Source organism: Microtus oregoni, unplaced genomic scaffold, assembly GCF_018167655.1.
Source record: "Microtus oregoni isolate MIOR12 unplaced genomic scaffold, Mior012 000024F_ref0000369, whole genome shotgun sequence".
In the NCBI taxonomy this organism is placed as follows: Eukaryota; Metazoa; Chordata; class Mammalia; order Rodentia; family Cricetidae; genus Microtus; species Microtus oregoni.
The window spans coordinates 17,564,124-17,590,662 of record NW_024543083.1 but is presented as its reverse complement, the minus strand read 5'-3'; the positions used below and the strand labels follow the sequence as shown (position 1 = coordinate 17,590,662).

The following is a 26,539-nucleotide window of genomic DNA, read 5'->3' as shown; positions in this document are numbered from 1 at the left end:
CGCCGACCGGTCAGTGCTGTGCTCCACCTGCGCTCGGCCAGGCCCACCCGGGTAGGCAGTTGCAGCCCTGTGGATCCCGGGGTTAAGGGACATCCATCCCGGGGGTTCGCGCTCAGTTGTAGCGGGGCGGGCCCGCGCGGGGGACAGGGACCGACTGGAGGATGCCTGCAGGGCTCCGGGGAAGCGGGGGAGCCTCTGCCGGGGAGTCAGAAGTGAAGTTTGCCATCTCCGAGAAAGTAGCCGGCCAGGTCCGAGTGCGCAGTTCCCGGACCTTCTGGATGCCGCTGCGCGGGTAGTGACGGAGCGTGCCTCACCGGGGGAGATCAGGGAGGTGACAGCCAGCCACGGGTCTGGACGGAGCGAAGGGGTGTGTACAGAAAAGAGAGAATGTGCCCCGGGACGGAGCATCTTCCCCTGCTCTCGGCACAAGGACCTATTGTCCGGCAGCTGGCGCCGGGTGGTCACAGGTTTGAGGAGCGCGTGCCGGGCGCGGGCTGGGTACGTAGGATCGACCGGAGCCGTCTCTTTCTGGCTTCTCTGAACACTTGGCCTTAGATGTGGGTTTTTCCTGAGCGGGGAATGTACCCACTGTGTTTTCTCTAGTTAATTCCCTTCCAACTTTGACCTTCCAATAAGAAAAGAATGAGACTAAGAACTGAAGTTCTCCCGCGTGGGTAGTGAAAGGCGGAGGGGTGGTCGTCTTGTTCCCTGTACAGACTTCCCCGTGGCGTGTGCCAGCTTCCCGGTGACAGAGGACACGTGTTCGTCCCGAGTGGGTGCTGTCTTTTACTTCCGAACTGCCCCCACGCAGGCCTTCGGCTGTCTTAGGTTTTCTCAATGTGGGTAAAATGTCAGGTTAGCTTCTTTTTGTTGTGCTATCTCACCTTTGAAATGGCTTTTCCTCTCAAATCTAGGAGGTGGATATTCCCTAACGAGCTTTTCACTCCTAATTTTTTGATAATGCATCTGGAATGCAAGTTATGGGATGTTATTCATTTTTTATCTCATTTTTTTTAACCTCCTGCTTGCAGGTGTTTTCTTGACTCCTGTCATATGCCTGGTCACACAGCTAGTCATATCTATGACTTTAAACTCGAGTCTAAGCCATGAAATTAGTTTGACTTTTCCCAGAAACAGTTACGATTTTTCTTGTAATATGGTTATCTTCCAAGATGTGAGATTATATTTTCTTTAGTAAGAGTAGAAAAAAGGAGATTGGATATTCTTATCTCATGGAACTTGCAAGTTATTCTGCAGAAATGAGCCTCTCCTGTTCCTCCTTCCTCTCCTCACACCGTCCAAATTTCTGAGATGATAAAGGCACAGCTTCCTCTGAGGCCCGAGGTTGCTGAAGATGGAGTCATCAGTCCCCGGAAAACATTGTCGTGGGTATTTTGTCCTGGGTGAGTGCAGGCAGGTAAATGAGAGAAGTCTTGTCTAGGTGAAGCCAGTAAACACCGCAGTATACCGTGCTGTTTGTTTGAACAGCCACACAGTCGTGAAGGGGTGCACAGCTCCTCCACCAGGAGGTAGCCAATGTGGCAGGACCTAGTCTAAGTCATATTGTGTACCCTAAACATTTTTTAAAAAATATTTATTCATTTTTATGTATACAGTACAGGCCAGAAGAGGGTACCAAGTCTCATTACAGATGGCTGTAAGCCACCATGTGGTTGCTGGGAATTGAACTAAGGACCTTTGGAAGATCAGGCAAAGCTCTCAACCACTGAGCCATCTCTCCAGCCCTACCCTAAACATTTTAAAGAGCGCATGTGGCATTAGGTATGTGAGGTGGGGAGTGTGGACCTTTGAGAGGAAGCAGTAGAGCGAGTACCTGGGACAGGTGGCCTCTGCCGTCCTGCTTTGGGGCCTTTGTCAGAGGACAATAGCAGTTTGGTCTTGTAGTTCTTGTGCAAATTCAGTGTTGGAGTCCAGAAAAGAACTAAGAATGGGGCCTGGGTCCCAGGAGAGGCTCAGCAAGTTTACCCCTAAAGCTGACCTGGGAGGCCTTTAGCCCCGGGCTGCCAGTGAGAAGTTAGCAAGTGCTTGGATGTTGAGCAGGGTGGAGGCTTAGTGCTTTTCCAAACATTACTTTTTTTGAGAGAACGTGCCTCTGGTTGGCCTGGATCTCACTATGTAGACCAGGCTAGTCCTGAATTCACAGACATCTGCTTGCCTCTGACTCCCTAGTACCGGAAGTAAAGGCATTGGTCACCTGGCCTAAGCCCTTTAAACTTTAAAAAGAAGGGGGTGTTGGTTGGTTCCTCCAACCCCACCAGGGCTTTGCTGGGACAATAGGGGGGAAGAAATAGTGGTGGGTATGATTTTTGCAATGATAAACAAAATAATTTAAAGCAACGTGTGGAGTACCTGCTGCTGGGCAGCCAGGAACAGTTTCCTAGGCTGCTCCTCACAAAGGCCTCTGGTTCATGCAGAGGGGATTTGATTTCCCCTCATATTCCTGTAGGTCAAGAGCTTTATTATGTCATGTCTGGGTGATTGGTTTATTAGGTTTTAGGACTTGCCAGAGCTTTTGTGAGCCTCTCTGCCTTCCAGAATTTGCTTTGCATGTAACACCCTTTGTCCAAGACGGAAAACCTGGGAAAACCTGAGGGCTCTCCTTCCTTGGTGATGTCTGATGATTGAATACAGGATTTCCTGAGAGTTAGGCTAGTGCTCTACCCCCTAGTCATAGCCCCAGGTCTTTTTTACTGAGACTCCCAAGGTTGCTCAGACTGATCTGAAACGTTGTATCCAGGCTGCTCTCAAGCCTACCGCAGTCCTGCCTCAGCCTCAAGAGTAGCTGGGGTTGTAGGCCTGCACCACTACAGCTAGCCGATTTAAAATTTTCCTTTGATGTGAATGGCCTCCTTGCCTGCATGTATGTAAACACACCACGGTCATGCTTGATGCCTGCAGAGGTCAGAGGAGTTGGAGCTGACCATTAGGAGTGGGTGCTGTGAATTCAAACCTCTGGGAGAGCAGACGGTTCTCTTAGCTGCTGAGCCTCCTCTGAAGTCTCCCACTTTTTATGTATTAGAAAAAGACGGTGTTGGCTCCTGAGATCTTCAAACACTTACTCTATATTTCCCCAAAAGTTTAGAAATTTGTAAGCTTGCATCATCATCTACAGTTTCTTCCTCTTCCTCCTCCTCTTCTTTTTTGAGAGAGGGTTTTACTATGTAGCTCTGGCTGTCCTGGAATCAGTACATAGACCAGGCTGGCCTCAGACCAGAGATCTGCCTGTGTCTGCCTCCTGAGTGCTGGAATTAAAGGCATATGCCACTCTGCTCAGTTTCATCATTTTTATCACCAAGTGCTTTGTAGCATGGACATTAGGATACATGATGAGCTTGCTCTTTGTCTAAGAGACTTAACTCACTGGCTCACTGTTCCTAATTCAGCTCTGAGAATCCAGGCCTTCCTCTTCAGCCCCCAGAGCCCGTATTCCTGGACATAAAGTGAAACCACTTAACCACCAAGGCCCTTCTGGTATTTGAAATAAGTGGTTCCTTAGGCATAAACCCCAGGCTAATGGATGGTCTATCTCCAGCACGGAGGCAGCAAGCTATAGGACTAGTAAAGTTTGTAATTAACACACACTTAACAAGGCAGCAGCTAGGCAAACTTGTCCAGCACCTGCCGTCTTCAGGCTTTGGTGTGTTCTGATTGGCCATTTTTGAGCAATCACCCCAGCTGTATTTTTAACTTTTATGTTTCATTCCTTGCCTTGAATCTTCCCCATTGCTCTATGGAGCCCTACTGAACGTCTTCTCATCAGGACAAACAAGCCTCAGATGCCTTAATTTCATGCCAGCGGCTGGATTTAATAACCACGGGGAAAGAGGCTTCTTGTGTCATCACAGCCCGTTACATTTCTAGAAATAAGAGCACTGTCCTCAGTTTACAATCAGCTGAGATGGCGTGCCTATTAACAGGCACCATACCTTACTACCCAGGAACTCGGTCTGCAGATGGGTTCCAAACTGAACATACAGATTGTTACTGGGTGCCTGCACCCTGTACCCGACACAAACAGGGTGGATGGAAGATTCCAATGTTTCAGACTTACCAAATGTTCTTTTAACCAAGTTAAACACAGGTAAGAGTGCTATTTATTTGCAATACAAATCGATAGAAAGCCACTTTTTACAGTACTGGAAATACAAGATTGAATAGGTACTATTTTTGCTCGACTGGGATGCTGATGGCTGAGAAACTCAGGGTCGATGTAGAGCTTTGGAGGTTAGGCATCTGTCTCCTGGAGCCTCACTCGCATCTCTCTCTGCCTCCGCCTGTATCTGGGGCTGCTGGTGAGATTCTTCAGACTGTTTCCTCAGTAGTGCCCACCCCCCCGGTGCCTGCACTGTCTAGGACACAGCCCTTGCACACGGTTCATGCTCCATAAGTGGTGCCGGTGTGGAGCCGACAGCACGAGTCTGTGCTGCCCTGTTTCTCAGCGGACTGCTCCCCCTCTCCATGGGGGCAGCAGACAACCTGCCTAGATGTTTGAGAAGAAAACAGACGGCACATCTCCCTGTAGAGCCCACAGCCTTGCTGTTTCTGTCCTGGCCTGCCTCCCTGGTTTGGGACAGTAGATTCCATTTTGATAGAGCCCAGTTCTGACGCTTGCATTCCCCATCCTCTTCCTGTTTAGATGACATCACCGCCCTGTGGCACGCAGTCTTGTCTTCCTCTGTCTACCCTTTATCTTAATGGCTGACCAGCTGTAGCTGACCAGACCGTCTTCCCTCCCACATTGTCTTTGTCTTGCTCCTGGGGTGCTTTCCCCAGGGTCTTCATGACCTCACTGTGGCTCACATGCTCACACTTCAGTTGGATGGAGCTTCCCATCCTTGGGTAGCCACCTCACAATGGAGATGCAAACTGAGCATAATAAGCAAGTGTTAGTGGTCGGATGTGTTCTTTTTTTGGCATCAGAGATAACAGTTAAAAGGAAAAAATAGATTTTTGGCTCCTAGTTTCAGACCAGAACAGAAAGGTAGGATTCTATGGAGGATCAAAGGGGTTTGTTTACTTCTTGGTAGGTAGCCAGGCCCCTTCCAGTGACCCCCCCTCCTTTTATGAATTCATCACTATATCAATCCGTTGATTGGGTCAGAGCCCTCACAATCCAGTTACCTATCCATGATTGACTCTAGCAGCTGGGGACTAGCCCATGAGCCTTTTGCAAGGGAATGATTTGTATCTTCACTACCTTGTTGCTTGCCTGTGCACACTTAGGATTCTTGTGGACTTTTCTTCCCCTGCTGGGATCCTGGTCTCAGCACACCCCCTCTGTTACTCCCTTGTCTTGGGAGGGGAACCTTCCTGAGCATGCCAGAGATCTGTGCTTAGCCCTTTGCACAGCTGCTGCTCTGTGACCTCCAATGGGTGACTCTCACCATCCTCTTAGCCGTGGCTGGAGGAAGTGCTGCAGAACCGTTCTGAAGGGAGCACCATGGTGTGACCAGGCACTGGGCCCTTAGCAAGTCTTTCAACAAGGCTTGGTCAGCACTTGACAGACTTGAAGGGAGCACCAAGGTGTGACCAAGCACTAGACGCTTAGCAAGTCCTTAAGTCTTGGTTGGCACTTTGGCAAACTCTAGATTCTGTTTCCTTAGCTCTTAACAATGTCAGCTGGACCTGACTCTGACGACTTCTGGCCCTTCAAGCCAAGTTCCTCAGCTCTCAGCCTTCCTGCCTCTGATGATGTCCCTGTGCCTCTCATAGGTGTCTCCCCAGGGCCCCTGCTAGCCAAAACTATCAGAACTGAGCTCTTGAGGCTTCATTCCAGTTTCCTTCTGTCAGTTCATTGGACCTTGGGCCTGGGGGAGTAGCACCAGTGCCCTCCACAGAGCCCAGTTCAAGAGCAGAGCTCTGAAAGTCCCCAGAAGTTTAGGCTGTTGATGCACAAGAGTTCCCTCTGTGACCCCTTGGAATGTGTTTCCAAGTTCTGTGTCTTTTGCAGGAACCAGTCCTAGAACAGGTACGGATCAGGTAATTGGCCCTGGGCTGGTTGGGTCGGCTACTCAGTGGCTGGAACAGTAGTTGAATTTCCTGCTGATATTTAACTATAGCTGAGTGTCTGCTAACATTCACACTTCTTGACTTTTCCAGAATACTGGTGGGTCCTTTTCCTTATGGCCCTTGCAGCTGTGGGGAACAGCTGTTTAGGGACTGCCTGTGCTGGCTTGGGCTGTTCTGAGCTGCCTGACCTGTCTCTTGCATGTGACCTGTCTCTCACCCACTGATAAGGATTCAGGCCTTTCTGGTTTGGGCCCCCAGGTAATGAGGGTAAAGCAGTTTGTATGCTGCTTTTCAGGTTCCTGTTGTGCTTTGTCTGTGTGTGTGTGTGTGTGTGTGTGTGTGTGTGTGTATGTGTGTGTGGTGTGTGTGCACGTGTGCATGCACGAGCATGCTTGCTCTCTCTCAGGCTTCAGTGCTGTGACTCACTGCTGAAGAGGAGAGTGGTGTGGACGTCAGTGCACAGCACTTAACCTCAGTGACCTGGGCTCCTGGTGGCCCAGGCGTGTGACCACTCTGCCCATTAATCACTATCTCCACTGTCAGTCCCTTAGCTGTTCCTCAGCACTTTAACAGCAGAGCGAGGAGCTGTTGATGTCATGAGTAGCACATGAATGTTTCTTCCTCTGAGCCCACATGCTGGAATTGTTAGTGGCAGAGCCCCCACAGAAATACCCTGAGCCCTTCATCCTCCAGGACAGAGGTAATTCAGAAAGAATTGTATTTTCGAATTCCTGTTCTGAAAACTGCGGTAACCACCTTCTAACCTTCCTGATGCTTTGTTGTAAACGGTTCCTCTGCTTCTGTATTTTAAGTTTTGTGGGTGTCAGAACCGGGTACTTCTTGGGATTATGTTGAGAGGTTCATGCACATTGGACACTGAGGTGAACCATACTTTGTGGGTGACTTAAGCTACTGGGGAGTGAGCTATCTTCCTGGAACTGAGCCATGTTGCTTTTGGGGATGAGCTCTGCTTCCAGGATGCAAGCCAGGTTGGGGGAGGGAGGTACACTTCTGGAGTGACCCATGCTGCCAGAAGATGGTGTGGTGCCTGTCTTGTTTGGTATTAGTTGTGGCTCAGAGTATCCAAAGGAACATCAGCCCTTGGGGCCGGTGTCCATTGAGACCCAATCCAGGTGTTTCTTGTTGTTGAGACAGGATCTCACTAGTAGCCCTTGGTGGCCTGGAACTTACTGTGTAGACCAGGCTGGCCTCAAACTCACAAAGATCCGTCACCCTCTGCCTCCCTAGTGCTGGGGTTAAAGGCATGTGCCACCACATATAGCGCTATCCAATTAAAAAGTTTTTTTTTTTTTTTTTTTTTTAAGACAGAGTTGGCCCATGTAGCCCAGGCTGGCTTTGAAATTCTTCATCAGCCTCCTAAGAGTGCTGGAGCCACTGTGCCGGACCTGGTTTGTGTCCTGCATGCAGAAATTTTCAGGAAGAAAGGTGTTACTGGCAAGAAGCATTATGGCCTTTCAAGTCTTGACCTTGCTCACCTGGCGAGTGACTTCAAAATCCTAGCCCTCTAGCCCTCTCTGTGAGTCAGACCCTCTGTGGTTCTCAGGTGATCCAGGTGGCCATTGAAGTCACCTTATCTCCCTGGGGAGAGGGAGGGAAGGGGCGGAGGCTGGTGGGGTGGAGGTGTGAAGAAGAGGCAATGACAGAGGCAGCTGCTTCCCTGAGGGTCCAGGTCTGAGATCAGATAGCCCTGTGAAGGGCTTCTGGAGTTGCTCACCAAAGTCTGTGTGATCATAAGGAATTGTTTTTCAGCTTGAAAAGGGAGTGAAAGTAACTTTTATTTTCTAGTTGGAGGATAAAGAAGAGATTTTTTTTTTTTTTAAAGAGAAGATTTTTTCTGTGAAAACTGTACTTGATCAAAAAGCCAGTGGGTTAGGCATTCCACAACACTGTGAGAGCGTCCAGTCTGGGGGTGGTGGCACTGCCCTTGGCCTCCCAGCTCGCCAATCCCAGAGAAAGGGGAAAGGGCCCAGGTGAGAGAGTCGCGGTTAGATGGGTCTGGGTCCGCAGGTGTCTCTCCTAGTGGAGCAGATTCTTCTCTGCTGTCTTATGGGCATGCCCTCCCCTGAGGTTGGTCTCCAGACCCCAGGAGGAACACAGTTCTGGGTTTATGTCATGGGGTACAGATGCACGGGCCTTCTAGGAGGTCGTACACCTGCTTTGCCCAGCATAGTTAATAATCTTCCACAACATCCCTGCCATAGAAGTGCCTCAGTTTGGCAAGTAAATTAGGTGACCCTCTATTAGATGGACAGTGGACCCAGATTATTGTGCTCCCCTGTCCCCAACCTTGCCGAGAGGTGCATGTGATCTCAGGGCCATGCTGGCCATGCTGCAGATTCATGGTAGATCCTGTTACCTTTTTGGAGAGGACACAAGCCTACTGCAGTCTCTTGAGTAGGCAAGTGGGGTTCAGGGTGGCTTGACCCTCACTGTTCCGCTCCTGCCTCCTTGTATCCGTTCCCTTGACGGGACCTATCTCACTGGGAACCCTATGGTGCTGGTCACACATTGCACCTCCGAAATCACATGTGTGTAGCTTGGTGGTATATGCAAGTGTCCGAGGAACATTCTGGTTGGTATTTAGTTTATGCAACACCCCATAGAGACAGAAAGTCCTAAGACAGGCACACCCCCTCCTCTTGCTACTTGAGAGAAAAGTTCAAGGAAAACTCCAGACCAAGCCACCTAGAGCTGCAGCGGGGGTGAAGGAAGCAGCAGCTGGCTTGGGCTGAGGACAGAATGGAGCTGTTCCCTCATGGCTGAGGTGCAGGCTAGCCTTCCCATGGCTCAGCAGCCTTCCGTGTATCCTTTCCTCCACGTGTCCTGTACCCTGTTGTGTTTAGAGCCTGGCCAACTGCTGACGTGGCCTGACATCCATGCGCTGATCTGTGGCGATACTCTGTCCCAGCGATGGCAAGCCTCTGAAGCGGCCTCTCTCTGAAGTGCATCGGACATTATGTAAAGATGACATGTGAGCCCTGAAGAGCCCTCACTGCCCTGGCTGCTCCGTCCCTGTGCTGACTGCAATAGCATCGTCTCTGTGAAGTGTCTCCTCCTCACTCAGGGAGGAATCCATGTCGGGGACTCCTGCCCCGTCCCATTCCAAACAAGGCACAAAGCCCTTCGGCCTCAGATGTCTTCTGGCTGCCTGCATCTGTCCCCTCTCTGGCCAGCTAACTAAATTTGTCCTCTCTAGGTGAAGTCAGAGCAGGCAGGCTGGAGGTTTGCACGGAGACCTCAGAGGTGTTTATATAGTGGGTGACAATCTCTCTCTCGGGCTCCTGCTAGTGTCTCATCAGGTGACATCTGCAGCTGGGGTTTCTGAAATGGGGATTGATGGACATTAAGTCAGATGGCTACATCTCCCAGTGCCAAGGATGGGTGAGAAGGGAAAGGGCTGCCTCTTGCTGAGTCTGTCAGTGTCGATGGCTCTGTTGGTACCCTGACAGCTTACATGCAACACTGGAGTGGATGCCATCCATGAGCTGGGCCTTAACAGCCCACCTTAGCAGGAAGCATTCCTTGGGTCTGGAGGCTGCGCTATCAGCAGGGCTGGGCTCTGATGTCCCCACCTGATCGAAAAGAGAGGCTGGTCCTCCCAGATTAAGACATTAAGGCTTTTTATCTGCCTAATCTTCAAGTTTGGTTAAATATGACAAGGGCTTCAGCACCTGAACTTAGGGATAGAGTTCACCCTGAAGCAGTACATGGTTTAGGAGACTGTTTAGATAGTGTTCAGACCAGTGAATTTCAAAGTGGATACTTTGCTTTGTGCATTACCAAATAAATTACAGCCCTTTCTACAAAATCTGGGAAAACGGCATAGACTAGACTTAGTGATTTGTTTTTGTTTTTATTAATGAAATAGGTGAATCTCTTACTATTACATGCGATCTGATGACTTAATCTCCATCTTCCTAGGGGTCTGGCAGTGCAGAGGGAGTTAAGGCAGTAACGTAACACCTTGTTTTGGTCCAGATGCATAGCATCTGGCTTATTGACCAGACGGATGTTGCTAGTTACATCACAAAGTGGATTGGGCCTGCCTGCTAAGTAAGGATACAGCCATGTCCACTCGACCAGTAGTTGGACTTTCTACCTCTCTCGTCTTCAGGCTGGCATTTCTTTCCTGGAGAACATTGGTTGCGGGGAGGTGGGCAGGAAGTGAAGGAGTCTACTGAGGGCTGCACTATCTGCACAGCTATCTCTGGTAGCAGAATCACAACAGCACACCTTGGCCCTCAGCTCCTCGTCAACAGCTGTAAGTCCCCACGCTTGTCATTGTAGTGTGTTTAAAGAGCCAGAGTCTCACTGTCTGTCACTTGGAGACTGTTGTCAAAACCATCTTCAGTCACGGCTCTCCTTCCAGTCAGGTGTCACCTGGACTTTGTGCTTGTGACTTCTGGAGACTTTAACCTTTGACTGAAAATGAAACAAGAGGGTTTGCCTTTTCTTTTTCTTTCTTTCTTTTTTTCTTCAAATTGAGCTTTTTATTGATTCTTTGTGGATTTCACATGATGCATCCTGGTCCCACTCATCTCCCCGTCCCTTCTCATCCACCTTCTACTCTTGCAACCCCCATGCTCCTCCCCACCCCCCCCCCCCCCGCCAGGGTAAAACAAGATAAAATTAAGAGAAAAAAGTCTGACTATGGAAGCTGTCGTGGGACACAGTGAGTCACATCATCCTTTAGTCCAAACATTGTGACATGGAAGTGCTCATTGGATGTGTTCTTTGCATTGAGTCATTGGTCTGGTTTGATGTCTCTGGCTTTTGCTATATCATCAGTATAGGGCTCTGTTGTCCTGTACCATGGAGGTCCTGTAACTTTGGATCTGCAGGACCAACCCCTTCACATGCTCCATAGATGGGGTGGATGATGGGATGGACCAACTTATAGCTCTGATTCTTGGTCTGGGTGGTTGTTGAGTTGGTCAGCCCACTAGCTTTCTTCATCCTCAACACCAGGGTGAGCTCTTTGGTACGGCCCCAGCTAGCCCACCCCATGTAGTAAGCAACAGGGGCGATACTGAGTCTCCTGTTCTTATGTCCTCGGGTTGGCTCGCCCACACTGACACCACCAAGGCCAGCTCTACTGTGTTGTCTAGTGAGGTGTAGGGACCACTTTGCCTACTGTTTCAGCTGGTGAGAGGCAGGGGCAGCTCAGGAGAGTCTGTCTTAAGGAGGAATTCCACCCAGCTGAGGTACCTGGAACTTACACAAGGTATGGAGCAAGGCCAGGGCAAGAAACTGGTTTTCACAGATATTTAGCCCCACCGGAACAGGGGAGGGTCTGAGCAGGCTTGTTGTCTCTCACCCCAGATCTGTGACCTCCTCCTCCCAGGGTCCTTCCCGCTGCCTGGGAGGAGGACGTGCCTTAACAGTTAAATATTCTGTGCCCAGGGACAAGAGGATTTCCCCAGACTATTTTCAGCAGGGGATTAAGGACAGCAGACTTCTGCTGTGAGGATTTCATCCAGGTTTTTGTGTAGTTTTTCAAGGTCTCAGAGAGCACCTGCACTTGAAGGTGGAAATGAAATGATAGGAGGGTCATTGATGTGGACGTCTGTGATTTGAGGTCAAGTCTCACCTGCATTTGTCACTCCAGATAAAATGCTTTGCATTTAGAATCAACATTTGTCTCTAGAAAGTATCGACTCGGTTGTTTCGGTTCAGACAAATAGGAACCGTCAAAGTAGCGCGTTTTTCCAGTAATGAAGGACTCTGGTGTGAATTGGGAAGTTTCATGTGTATGAAGAAGGCTGCTGTGGTGGTCAGTGGTCAGAGACCTTTCAGTGGTCGTTCCTGATCACCATTTCTTGGATGTAGAATACAAATAAAGCATCATTGGGGAGTATCTGCCGGCACCTGTGAGCGTCCCACATAGAAACCTGCCTGCACAAATCAGCCTTGTTTGTTTTTTGTTGTTGTTGTTGGCTTTTTTTGTTTGTTTGTTTTGTTTTGTTTTTCAAGACACGGTTTCTCTGTATAACAGCTCTACCTGTCCTGGAACTAGCTCTGTAGACCAGGCTGGCCTTGAACTCTCAGAGATCCACCTGCTTCTGACTCCCTGAGTACTGGGATTAAAGGCGCACACCACCACCACCGCCCGGCCAGTCTTGATATTTGATGCTCCTCCCATGGTCATTGAGTGTGTGATGTGTGCACTACACATTCGGTAAAGCAAACTGGAGACTGGATACCACGCAGATAATAACTGAGTGAACACGGTGTTCTGGTGTTAGAGGATGGGAGGTGAGGTGACCAGAGTTGTGTCCTAAAGAGGTCTGGGCCCGTGGCCTTGCAGCCTGTGGACCATCAAGCAGAGGAAGCCTGAGACTCGGAGACTAAGTGCTGTAGCGTGGAGCTGGGTAGACACAAGAATGAGCCCTGACTTGTCTGCCTTGGAGTTTTCTGTCTTAAAATAGGTAATATGTGTTGTATATTGAGAAAGGTTTGTTTGTCTGTATTCTTAAAGCCCAGGCTGTCTTTAAATGCAGGGTTCAGTTCCCCATGTGCTGGAATTACCAGGGTACACTGCCATGCCCAGCTTTTTATACAAGCTTTAATTCTATCTTGAAATAATATGGCTAACGAAATAAAATTACACAATAGAAAAAAATCAGAATAATTTAAAAAATTGGATCATTGTTAACATTTTAGATGACACGGTGTATGTGTGTTCGGGGCACTGCATGACATTTTAGTGTGACCGACTTGCCTACACATACCTTTTCTTTATGTTGCGATGGAGCAGCATCTATACTAACTTTGCTGGTTATTTTGAAATATTTCCCTGACTGTTGTCAATTCCTGTGTTTCCTGTCCCTGGCCTCTGTGTCTTTCTCTGTACTGTCCTCAGACTCTCACCGGTTCAGACACTGTTCTGTTCTCTTTCTTTGAGATCAGTTTCAGATGTCACATAAAAGTGGGAACACACAGTGCTTGTGCTTTTGGCCTGGCCTAGTTCAGCTAGGGAGTGGCTTTTCTTCTAAGGTACATGCGTGTATGTGTGTAAACACCTAGACACTTGTGCCTGTGTCTAAGTGCAGGTGTGTGCAATACCACACATGTGGAGGTCGGAGGCTGACTTTTGGTAGTCCTCCCTCTGTGTTGGTCCTAGGGATCAAACTTGGATCGGCAGGCTTGGTAGCATGAGCCATCTTGTTCCCCCAAAGGGATGAGTTTTAATACATGTTGATTTATTGATTATGAGCAATTTTATTGTAGTAAAATGGTACCCATGATACTAAATTTACATTTAACTGCAGTTCCCATGGTATCAGACAGCACTGTTTTGCTACCATTAACACAGCCCATTCCCAGAACTTATTTCAAATGAAGCTGATTTGTGGGCAGTTTTAAATATGAAATTTATTCTACATTTGATATTGTATACCTTGATTTTTGAGGAAACACTTTTTTCTTTTTAATCTATAAAAACTAAAAAGATAGCTAGGCATAGTGGCAGAGGCAAGTGGATCTCTGTCAGTTCAATACCAGTATGATCTACATATCGAGTTCTATGGCAGCCAGAGTTACCCAGTGAGATCCTGTGTTGAAGAAACAAGACAAACCCAAACAAACAAAACCAAAAAAGAACTAACATGATGACTGAAACTTGAGCACCAATTAAAATTTCATGGAGAATGTAGCAGGGTAGCGTTTCCCTGTTAAGTGATTGGCAGTTCTGAGCCAGGCAGGGTAAGATTGCACCAGGCCTCATCCACAGCTTGACGTCTGCTTAGGCTGAAGGCAGTGAGTGAAGACTGCCAGAAAGGGAGGTCTGCTAACCTGGGCAGCTCAGGAGCAGGGGTGGCTGTGCCTGGGTGCTACAGTGTTAGGTCCCTGTGTTTTTTCTAGGTACACTGTCGCAGTCAGAGCCATGACATTCTGTCTCTTTTGGCTTGAAGACATTTTGATACAAAGAAACAGTAAGAAATGGATTGATTACATCTAAAATTGCATTTTTTAGTAAAATTGTTGGTTCTGTGAGAACAATGTCAGACTGCTTAGAGATTTTTGTTTTGTTTTGTTCCTGTCTTTGCAATTGAATTTTTTTCTCTATTTCATAACTTTGTTGCTTTTTAAAGGAAGGTATATTAAAGAGTTCTAAGTCTTCTTGTTCCCAATAAGGTTCTGTGTGTGTGTAAGAAAGAAACTTAATTGTAACATTAATTAATTGAAAAATTGGGCTAGCTGCCATGTTACTTCTGTGGGTTAAGGTTCTCCCTTGTTGTCCCGAAGTGAGTTGAGTCTGATGGGCACTTTCCATAGTAGCCAAGGAGACACTGTCGCCCAGCCCATCCAGCTGGGGGCTTTCTTACTGTGGGCTAGCTGGTCTGTGACTGGCTTTACTTAGTGAGTAGCCGCTGCCTGTGTGCTGAATGCCTCAAGGCCTGAGTCTGCGTAGAGAACTCAGCAGCACTTGTGTCTGATTTCATTTCATGTCAAGAGGTGGGGACGAAGAAGAGAAAGAATTTCGCCCGCGTCTCCCTGTAAAGTAGCAGAGGCTGGACTTTGCAGCTCCAGGGGACCAGGACCGAGTGTCTATTATGGATCCAGTTCAAGAAGGAAGGTAAAATAGGAAGCAGGACAGGGCAATGGGAGCACATGGACACCACCAGCCCTGTGGGGAGCAAGTCCTCTCAGGCCCAGGTCTGTGTGCCTTTCCCCTTCTGACTCCTTCCCAAGATGGGGCTGTCCTCAAGGATGCGCCTGGGGTTCTGTGTGCTGGCCTGCCCCACTGGAGTTCATCAGTGAAACTGGCTGGTCACAGGGTACTGACTGTGGCCACTGTGGTGCCCAGCCGTCCTGCCTGCCAGTCCCCACAGTTCCCTGGAACTAAGATCAGGGGTACATAGAGGCCTGGATGAGTCCACTCATATAGCTCACTGCAGCCCCTTGGCAAAATGAGGTGCAAGATAGAGTGGGCAGCTGGCACCAGCACTGTGATTGACCTCTGGAATACTTTCTGTGGTTTTATGTGGAGACATGCTGGAGACCATGTCCTCTGAGCAGCACCTACAGGCCCTGTAGACCCTTCTGGAAAGACACTTGCTGAGCAAGAGCACACGGTCCTGATAGACTAGATATGAATGAACATCAGAGCAGGTGTCTGCCCCTGCATGACTGGTGGAGCCCCTCTCTGTCGAGTGTAATTCCTGTGCACGTGTGCTTTTTAACTCCAGTCTGCTGCAGGCACCTACCCTTTCCTGCCCATCTTACCCCCACCCCAAACACATACCTCATAACACACAGTAGTCACCCCATATCTGCTTGGTGCAAAATTGGCTTTTTCCAACAGGGTGTAATGATCTTGGATGAGGCAGGCACAGCCACTCCCTAGAAAATAACCGCCTGGAATTTTCCTGTCTCCTTTCTACCCGTGGGAGCTTTGCATCGTGTGTGAGGACTTCGTATCATCTCATTGCTGTAATTTTAGCAATCAGGAAGGAACCAGAGGGAAGAGAAAGGGCTTAGGGGGTGCGGCTAAGCCTTTCATGGTCAGCATCATTGGGAGAAGTCCCAGCAGGAGGGGCAGGCAGGACCTCGAGTAGTAGCCTTTTCCAGCCTCCAGTTCAACTACCATGAGGTCACAGGAAGCCATGGCTCCTCCTGTACCTTCAGTTTGCAAACCATGGTTGTGTCCAGTGGGCCATGGCAGCCGTGGTGGGGAGAGGGCCAGTTCTGGATAGGTACTGCTAATGATTATTTGTGTGTGTGTGTATGTTTATGCATAGATAATATACACAGATATGTATACATACATGCATATACACACACATATATATAACGTAATTCTTTATTGAGTCTTTGGGGATTTCACATCATGCACCCCAATCCTCCTCACCTTCCAGTCCCTCCATATTCACTCTTCATCCCTGGACCCCCGAAAAGAACCCTCTCCAAATAATTAAAAACAAAACAAAATAAACAAAAAAACTACCTCGCTCCTCTCTCTCTTCAACACCTCTTCATTGGTTCTAGTAACATTGGGAGCCACAGTGTGTCACACAGTACACCCTTTTGTTCAATAAACCCCGCCCACAAATGTGCGTTGCAATGAATCATTGGTCTGGTTCAAGACCTCTGACCTCTGGGCACACCATCATCACTGGACCCTCACTGAAACTCTTCTCGGATAGCCTGCTGTTGCTCTGAGTCGTGGGGATCCTGTTACAATGATCCTAAACACATGAGCAGACAGGTCATGGCCAAATGTTGTCCTTCCGTGTTGTGACTCTCTTCAGGGCTCCAAGGCCTTGGTAACACGACCAGAGAAGTCTCCAGGGATGTTCAGGTGGAGTCATACATGTCACCTGGGGCCAGGGATAGTTACTGTGTACCTGACCCGTGGGTCTAAGGCTTTCATGGCAGAAGTCAGAGTGGTCATGGGGTCTTCTTCCCCCCAAAGCCACTTAAAGCTTTGTTGGAATTTAGACTTAGCATTCAGTACAATATTATAAGCATGGCTTGAAGTAATCAAGAAAATTGTTTCGTGTCATTGTTTTGTTAAGAATAAAAACTCAGGAAGAGGAAGACATGGATCCAAGGCCACCTTCCTGGCTTTGATGGGGGCATCTTTGTACTCAGCTTGCAAACGAAGTAGCAACCCTAGTTTCCTGGACAGGTCTTCAGGACAAGAGACTGCCATGCCACCGAGTGAAGCCAGCTCTGTCTGATAGGAAGAGGTTGACAGGGGTCCCTCCCTCTCTCCTCTGCATCTTTGTGGAACCAGGGGAGATGCCACTCACTCTTTGGAGCTAGAGTAGTGCTCTATGCCAGAGGATGCTTCGCTGCCATTGGAGGCGCAAGCCCCTATTGATGGTTCTAGAACCTTTGCAGAATAGGCACTACTGGCTTGGTCCAGTGTAGCTGAATGCCTCCTTGAAGCCTGATTAGTGCAGGAGTCTTCGTCCCACTCCAGGTGCAGTGACCACCAGCACTGGGGCCGTCCATACCCTGTCTGTGGCCATTTATACACTGCCTGGTGACAGACTGTGTCTCTAGCTGCCTGAAGCCCCCTAGGGCACCTCAAAGGTAAAGGTGTGCTCAGCACCGAGGACCACAGGTGTAGAGTGGCAGCCTAGATGTGAGACTGAGGAAGCACACCAGCCCTCCCATGCCCACTGGGAAAAGGGCACAGGTGAAGTCCCTACCTCTGGAGACCATGCAGGACACAGGGGCCTCCTCATTGCTGCTGATGGACTGTGGTGGCTGGAGTCCAAGGCCTATGGGGAGAGGTTTGCTCGCAGTTCTGCAGTGAGGAGGATGGACATGAGATAAAGGGACCAGGAGATACACAACAGCTCCCTTCCTCCTCACAGCTGTGGAAGTGAGGGCTCCCTCTACACTTAGATAGGCTGGGGGCTTTCTCTGTCGGCTGGGAGAGGTTGTGGGCTCTTGTCTGTCTGCAGTGAAGGGGCCGGGAGTCTTGTCAGAGAAAGGCTGGAGACACTCATCTTCCGGAAGGAGGCAGGCCCTGCTGGGGGGGACCCCCTAATAGTAAGTAACTTTAGAGCTCTTGCAGGCAGATTCCCGGATCCATCCAGCAAATGAACACAAGCTGTCATTAGCCTGGCCCCTAGCCACAGCTCTTACCCTCTGTCTGCCCTGTTTGTGTGTCCCTAGCAACCTGTGAGCGTCCTGGTGCAAGGACTGCAGGGAACAGAAAACTCACCCCCTAGCTTTGCAGACTGGGAGTAGCATGCATTTTCTTGGGTGATTTGAGAGGCTAGGAGGAGCAGAGAATCTGGGAAGCTTCAGAGCTCACAGTTCATGCTAATCAGATGCAGAAGAGCAAGCTCAGCCCAGAGCCTCTGGAACTCAGTTCTCCAGGAACTCAGAAACCTCAGGAACATGAGCTTTTTGCTGAATGTCCTGCTTTAGACCTCCTTTACAAGTGTCAGTCCCATACAGTCCCTCACTTCGGTGTGGCTGAGCCTGACTGTCCTGGTGAGAAGCTGCTGCTCCATTTTTTCAAGCTTGACTGCACTTTGTTTAGTAGCTCCCGAGCATCCTCTCAGGGCCAAGTGTTGTGCCAGGCACCGGGAATATTGACAACAAAACAGGAGAGTCAGTTCTTCCTGCTGGAATTTAAAGTCTAGTGAGGGAGTCACAGAGTTGCCTTAAATAACTGATGAGCAACAGGCCCCTGTCACCGCATGTGGCACACTGGGGCACCCAGAGGTGAGGGCCTCCAGTATCATGTTTGTCTTGTATGTTGGAGATGCTAGGAGGCTTCCCTTTTCTCTCTTCAGGAGGCCTTAGGGCCACTGGCCTGGGAGACAGTCCCATGACTTGAGCTTGCCCTTATTTGCCTCTGGTCTGCAACCAGGGCACACTGGCAGGTCAGATTCAGGGCTTAAGTAACCAGGGGGATGGGACCTGTGGTTAAAGGGTGTGCCTGCAGTCCTCACATTCCTTGTGGGAAGAAGTCCTTATTCTGCAGCCAGGGCTCTCCTGCTCAGTGAAGGTCATAAGAGTCCTTTCCTCTTTTCTGAAAGGATACTGTGGCCTGGTGCCCACTTCTGTCAGGGTGCAACCACAGGCCAGGTATGAGGAATGTGGTAGCCCCAAGCCAAAAAGCCTGTTTGCAGAGCAGTTGACTGACTCTTCAGAGAACAGGCATGACTGCTAGGGACAGTCCAGAGGGGTTGGGCTGCATATCACTCTGAGTCATGTTGTCACTGCCCACTGACCCCACTGGCCTCTGTGGTTCCATCTTTCTCTCCCTCATTGCATTGGTTGTTTGGGTGAATGATGGGATTTAGTAAATGCATAAACACACAGGCAAACGAGGAGAGGATGTGCAGTGCATTTCTGCCCCTTGTCTGTCTTCAGTCAGCTGCTCCTGTGTGGCCCTCGGTGGCAGCATCTTGCATACTCTGTCCTCTGCTTAGGTCGATCCAGGGTAGGGGTCCAGGGATCATCATGACTCAGACACTTGTTAGTACACCTGCTGAACAGCCCTTCTAATCTCTGTTCCCACACTGTTTCTGTGATTCTTCTCTGAGGCCTTGTCTCCCTCCTTGTGATCTCCCCAGGTTTCTTCCTGCTTGTGGAAGGTACCCAGGTCCAGCTCCTCCTTCTGCATTGCTCCAGAGTGGCTAGGGTGTCCACATGTGAGCAGTGTCAGAAGGGGCCATATTAGTGCTCTACTATTTTTAGTGACCCTGCTATCTTTAGCTGAAGTTCCCCAACAAGGCCAGCAATTGCCACGTCTCATAAGAAGTCTAAGAGAAGGCAGTTCTGGCCTTGGTCCTTCTAGAGGTAGCAGGGAAGACAAGGGCTCTGTTGGAGGTTCTTGTACATGGTTCCCTTGGCCAGTGATGACTAAATATGGTTGGAAGCAGATTTTGGGAACTGACCATTTTTAAATAACTTCTAGTAATGATTTTGTAACAAAATAAACATCAGTATATGCTTTCATAATAGCCACGGTTTACTGCTAGTTCAGAGACTGGAGGTCCTGAGGGCTGTGCAGCAGCCTGTTTCTCTGTGGGACACTTTAGTGGCAGTAATCATAAATCATAGGTCCTGCAGGTCCTTGGCCAGCTGCCCCTAGGGTGGAGGACATTATGCAGCAAGTGACAGGTGCAACTTGTAAGAGCCAGTCTGGGAACATCTCTGCTCCCCAGACTCTTGACTCAAAGAAAGTTCCTGTGTTTGCCTGGGTCTGTGTGACTCCCCGAAGCCTCTTGGAACAAAGGTAGATCAGAGATGAGGACAACAAATTCTTGCCCAGGAGCAGGTTACTAGCACCGACTATGTAGTGATTTGGGCACATCCAGTGTGATACTGATGGCAGATTCCGGAATGATAAGACCCCTCAGTTTCTGGCAGTGCTGTAAGGAGATTGGGCACTGCACCCTTTCCAGAGAAACAGGCTGGACAGCCACCAGAGCCTACACGAGTTGGGGTGATGGGATCATTGAGAGGCATGCATGGTGAATGACAGAGGGACATGGAGGGAAGGTAGTGTCTCATAGAGATGTGTTTACAGTGGACCGTTGCACAGGTGGGCTACAGTAGGTTGTAGAGCTGGCTGGCTGAGATGCAGAGGTATGTGGTAGTCAAGGGTTAAGCAAGTAGCTTGTTTAGGATCTTAGGTTGTCCATGGTGGTGTGGTCTTCTCATGCTTCTATCAGGGAATGGCTGTCTGCTCTGCTGGGTATAGAGCCAGGTGTAGTGTAGTCTGTAATAGACCTTTAAACACTTAGAGATCTTTCAGATTATGTGTCTGTGTAAATTTGTCAGGTGAAAGTTAATAAGTATCCTTCCCTTGTTGGCAACATTGGGCTCTTTACTGTGATTAGCCTCGGTGTCACATACACGACCTGGGGCCTTTGTGCTGTACCCAAAGGGTCAGCTGGTTTCTTTGGGAAGTCGAATGGTGTTAGGTTGATGAGACAGGGGCCCCTGTTGGGGGAGGCTGTGGAGGACTCTAGATCTGAGGCCTCTGTGGTCACATAAGGCAGCCTGATGGCCTTGGAGCAGCAGCAGCTTGTGTGTATGTGGTCCTGCATGTTGATTATGAGCAGCAGCAGCAGCAGAGTCTGTGTGCATCTGGTCCTGCATGTTGATCGTGAGCAGCAGCAGAGTCTGTGTGCATCTGGTCCTGCATGTTGATCGTGAGCAGCAGCAGCATTCTGTGTGCATCTATCTGGTCCTGCTTGTTGATCTTGAGCAGCAGCAGCAGCAGCAGCAGCAGCAGAGTCTGTGTGCATCTGGTCCTGCATGTTGATCGTGAGCAGCAGCAGCATTCTGTGTGCATCTATCTGGTCCTGCATGTTGATCTTGAGCAGCAGCAGCAGCAGCAGCAGCAGCAGCAGCAGCAGCAGCAGCAGCAGCAGCAGCAGTCAGTGTGTATCTGGTCCTGCATGTTGATCATGAGCAGCAGCAGCTTGTGTGCATCTGGTCCTGCATGTTGATCATGAGCAGCAGCAGCTTATGTGTATCTGGTACTGCATGTTGACCACCATCTGGGACAGCCTCTCTTGGAGGAGAGAGAGGAGAGAGACCATCACTTGTGCTCATGACTGTCCCATGATACCCACCGCATCTTCTTGGGTAATCCTAGGAGCAGGCGCTAATGCAAGTGTAGGTAAAGGTGGAGGGAGATGGGCCTGTCTGGGAGGCAGCAGAGGGGCTGGTGGTAACGGGGCTAGTATGGAAGGAAATGGGGACTTCTAGCGTTAGGAAGAAGAGATACAAGGCCTGGCCCTCCGCCCTGTGCGAGGCAGCAGCCATGGTGACCTTATGTCGGGATAGTTATAGCTGAGGTGTAAGGCCTGTGGTTAGGGTGGGTCTGAAGCCTCAGAGTTGTACCTGGTACGTGGTGGTAATTACCTCCAAACTGCCTTTCATGTAAGGAGTTGGTAATTTTTGGGGGTTGGGGTGAGCTGGATCTGAGAACCCATGCATTTAAAACATTTTGAATTAACAGATTCTGATTATTACAGCAAGGGATGAAAAATTCTACTCAAAAACACAAGAATAAACACAAGCTTAAAGCGGTGTGCTCCTGTGATGTCTGGAGGCCAGAGCCTACCGTCCTCCCTTGGCCTCTCTATCTCCAGCCCTCAGGAGCTGCAGTTCCAAGTACACCTGTGCATTTGACTTAGGTGGGAGGTGTTGAATTGCAGAGCTACGTTAGAGCCCTTCTGTTTTAAATTTGGAGCAGTAGACACACAGTGTTTACAGCCTGTCCATATCAAAACTTACTTATATCCTTTCCATGTTTTCTTCTGGAAATATGTTACATTGTAAAAGTCACACATGGTACACGGCTTAAGAACTGTTGTTGTCGAGCACAGTTAGGCTTGTAGTCAGCAATGTCCCCACCTGCTCATTTCTTGAGTACTTGGTTTCCGTCTGGTGGTCTCTGGGAAGGTGGAACATTAGGAGGCGGAACCCAATGGGTGGAAGTAGGCTGGCAGGAGTGGGCCTTTGGAGGTCTTAGCCTGCCCTTGGTTCTGGCCTTGGTCCCTCCGTCCAGAGCAGCCTCTGCTGAGTACGTTCACTGTCGGAGACTGGTCCTTACCTTCCATCCTTCCCCACTGTGATGGCTGATAACCCTACAGAAGCGGCGAGCCTAGGTCAATATTTCCTCCCTTGGTTGATTCTGTCAGATATTGGGGTTATGGTGTTGAAGTGACTGATGGAGAATATCTGTGTCAGAGAGATGGGGTTCTTCTTGTGACGAGACTCGACCCCATGGTGCCTGGACCTTCAGGACTGGCTTGTGGAAGGAGTTCCTAATAATTTGGAGCTGAAAGCTGGAAACACTACGATGCTGAACATGTAGCTTACTGGATGGTGGGAGTTTGAAAGATCAAAATGATGGCAGAAATGCAGATAGTGACAGTCAAGCTCATGAGGCTTCAGATGGGAAGGAGGATGCTTTTGGGTGACTTGGACCAGCAGGTCATTCTTCAGTGGCAGGTTCCTGGGGGTGGGAGGAAGACCAGGGGATGAAAAGATAAAGGACACAGGAAACTTTGAGATCATGGAATCTTGGACAAGTGGATGGCTCATGCCAAGCAAGTTTGTAGGAAGCACAGCACTTTACAGTTTGCGAGGGACAGGGGGAGGTGGGACAGGGGAGGGTGGGGAAGCGGATGTGAGGCTACTGAATCCATCTGACAATGGGATGACGTCACCAGGAAGCTAGTCACGCATGTTGCACAAAAAAAACACAGGTTATCTCAAGTGCACCACGGGCGAAACTCACAGCAGCCTTAGGACTGGGGGGAAAAGTCAAGATTTCAGGATTTAAAGCTGAAGCTCCCCCAAGGCCATTATTGGCCTTGCATGTTCCTGGTTTCAGGCGAGGAGCTACGTTCCTTCTCCATAATCAGGGCCTCAGAGAAAGACTTGGATCAGCCTGGCTCCGTGCAGACGGTCAGGGATTATCCTAGAGACCATTCGTGCTTCATTCTGGTGGAGCTTACCTCGGCTCTGCCCATGTCCTGAGGGTTTTTGGTGAGGTTGAGTTCAAAAGTAATGAACTAACCCATTTGATGACAGCACAGTCATCAGGCTGTGGCGTGTTATCACCAGCTCCATTTAGTCAGATTCACAGTGAAATTGTGAGAGGGAAGATCTGGAAGATGTGCAGTTTGACTAGCAAGAACACGTTGATGTTGTGGGACGAGTGAGCATGGACAACGCGGCTGTAGTTGCTCAGACCAGCGCCTTGAGCAAGACACCAGGCACTCAGTATGGAGACCCCACCCATCCAAGGCTCTGGTGGGCGAATGTGCAAGCACACCTGAAGTATTTCTCTTTTTAAAAGGAAACTGTTGGGGTCCTCTGCTGGAAAAGGACTGCCTGCGTGCTCTCCTGGTTCAGCCCCACAGACTCTCTACTGCGATCATGTAGAAGAGCACAGCATTGCCCACGAGGTGCTGGATGTTTAGGCATGGAGGACTCGGGGTTACCAGGTGACAGAAGCATATAGCAAGACTTTTAAGGCGAGCCTGGCTGCTAGACAGTGTGAATGGGGTTGTGTTCATACGAGACGATAAACATTTTTCATGACCTAAGTTGTTTTTGTCAAGTGTTGTGGTTGCTGCAACCTAGCAGTAAGAGGTTTAGAGCGTAGGTGTTCATATGTCTCCATGTCTCTGTACCTCCATGCACATCTGAGGCCACAGCCCAGTGGGCCCAGTCCTCACTTAGGGCTAGTTGTCATGGTAGCACTGGTTATAGATGCCATCAGAACACAGGTCCCTGTCTTCCAGAAACAGGGCTCACATGATAAGAATTTGTCTTGTTAAGTAAGTATGTGTGTGTATGTTTGTGTGTGTGCACATGTGCATGTGTGTGCATCCAAAATCTGCCTACTTTGCCCTTAATTAGAACATCTCTGAAAGCCAGGCAGTGGTGGTGCATGCCTTTAATTCCAGCACTCGGGAGGCAGAGGCAGACAGATCTCTGTGAGTTCAAGGCCAGCCTGATCTATAAGAGCTTGTTTCCAGGACAGGCTCCAAAGCTACAGAGAAACTTTGTCTTGAAAAAACCAAAAGTAAAAAGAAAAAAAAAAAAAAAGCTACCATGGGACTTCATGGAGCATCCTCCTGAGGCAGCAACCTGGATTGCTAAACGCTCTGAGCAGGCCTCAGCTCTAAATACAGCGTTAAGTAGTATGAGCCACAGTTGCTTCATGGCTTGGAGAACCCAGCTGATGACGGGAAAAGAATTCTAATTAGAAACAGGGCTCCCTCTTTCCAGGAATGGTTTGAAGTTGCTTATGTAATTAAATGCAACATAAAGGGGGGGAGGGGGGCAGAACAAAACCAAACCTGAAAGCAAACAAGCAGGTATTAACAAACCCCTGAGATGAACTTAGCTTCTTGTTTCTATGAGTTAAATTGAAAAACAGAAATTCTCTTTGTGTAATGAAAGACTTTCCATACGTTTGTTTGGGGAAATAAACTTTTTCACTCAAGGGGGAATTAATTGTGCAGGACGCTGGGAAATCCACACACTACACGCTGTGGTTTTGCTAATGCTTCAGAAGTGTTCAGAATACATTTCTTTCTCTTTAAATAGCAAGTTGATTTTTCTGAATTTCCTGAAAGTATGGCATCCCACACAGCTTGGCTGCAACATTCTTTTGTGTGGGCGAGGGCTGAAGTTTTCAGCATGGGAACCGACACAGGTGGAGAGGCCTGGAGAAGAGGTCAGGATCCCGGCATGTTATGGGTAGGTGGCCAGGTAGAGGTCACAAGTGGGATGCTGCCTGGCCCTCCGGGGAGGTCACCAGTGCTGACTCTTCACCCTTCCTCATCGTATGTGGTGGCCAGAGTACCATTCCACCAACTCCATCGTAGTTCAGTGGAAGGAGGAGATAGTCGGCATTTTTAATCTTCAAACATCAGCTGCTGGCTGTAGTGGAACCTCACTGGTTTTCACCTTGTATGTCGCAGACACCTGTGAACTGTGACATTGTTAAAGTGTCCCTGACACTGTGTAGACGTCAAAAGAGATGTCACGCAGAAGGATTGTTCTGAGAGCTGTAGACATTTTGGGAATTACGTCATTTTGGGACAGATTTCTGAATCTGTAGCAATGTTTTCAGACAGTGGAAACATAAGAGAGAAACTGAGCACTGAAAACTTGCCGTCAACCCCAGACCTTCCGGTTTAAACCCTGAGAACCTGGCATCAAATCTCAGGGTTTGTGGAGAAGGGAACCTGTCAGAGAGAGTCCCTTATAGCCAGTGCGGTACACTGCATGCACCAACATAGTTCCCAAAGTCATACACCTCTCTGATAGGAGGACAGGTTACATAGGTGACTCACAGATTGTTGTAACAATCTACCAAGCCTCCGTGTTCCAGGGTCACAGGGTGCCTGACCTCATCACCCGCCCAGGCAATAATAGGTCGGGTTATTCCAGTGAGTTACATTGGCCACGGAATCTGCTCAAATGTCATAGATGTTGTCGAGAAGTACCCTGAAGAGCTTGTTGGAGGTTTAGGGTGGTGGCCACTCACTTCTTGCTGCAGCCATGACAGAGAGCTTGTGGGTCTGGGGTAGGCAGGGTGTGAGCCCCTTTCTCCTTGGCCTCTTATCTCTGCATCCTCCCCTATTCTGGGCCTGGCCTGTTCCAGCCTGCTCTGCCCCTGCAGGTGTCCTGAGCCTCCTTTCAGGGCAGTTAGGAAGGCCAAGGGTAGACAGCTGTTCATAGACTCCTCCAGTGATCTGGACATGGGTGGGTGGTAGGAGCATCTTCCCCACACTGATGAACCCCCTGCCCACTGATGCCCCCCCGCTACCTGCATGTTCAACCCTTGTTTTCCTGAGCCTGAGCAGAGGGCGGTAATCAGCCTTCACCCCTTCCTCAGGTTCCCCTCTGTACACACATCCAGGGCATGGCGGCGTTGTTTGAAGGCCTGTTCTTCCCTCTGCTGCAGCACGGTGGGATGTGGATCTGCAGAGTGAGGTGGTCCCCCGAGCGCTTGTAGTTTCCTGTTTGCCTAGACATCTATAAAAGCAAATTCAGTCTAATTCCATGCATGAAATAAAAAAAATCTGCTCAGCCAGTGCCGTGCTGAGGTGTGTGGAGGAGAGCAGGGGTAGCAGACTGTGGCGTTTGGTTGTCCTTCTCCCTGTGGGGCTGGTCATGGGCTAAGCAGTTACCAAGTTAAATATCTGCAGACGGAGAGCGGAGAGCTACAGTGCAGAGTGGGGTGTTGTACCTGCCACCTAGCTTTCAGCTGAGAATGGGCACAGTGTGTCACTGTTAGAGATCTGGCCACAGTGGGGACAGGCTGATTGGGGTGATCTGAAGACCTAGGATGTGGATCTTTCTTTGTGCTGACTTGAGCCTCCCTCCAGGCTGACTTCACTGTTAGCTTCTTGCACTCCATAGCAGACATGGGGACTCCTGCTCCCCTTCTCACTGACACCAGCATCTTCGTTATTCTATGTGTGGCAGCAGGCTTGTGGTTTCCTACGGTGTCTAGCCTGGTTCC

General features: G+C 49.3%; 1 protein-coding gene across 6 annotated transcripts in view; it reads left to right on the top strand.

Moving 5' to 3' along the window:
• Atp11a (ATPase phospholipid transporting 11A) overlaps positions 1 to 26,539 on the top strand; it is a 106,015-nt gene that overhangs the window by 395 nt on the left and 79,081 nt on the right. The window lies entirely within an intron of this gene.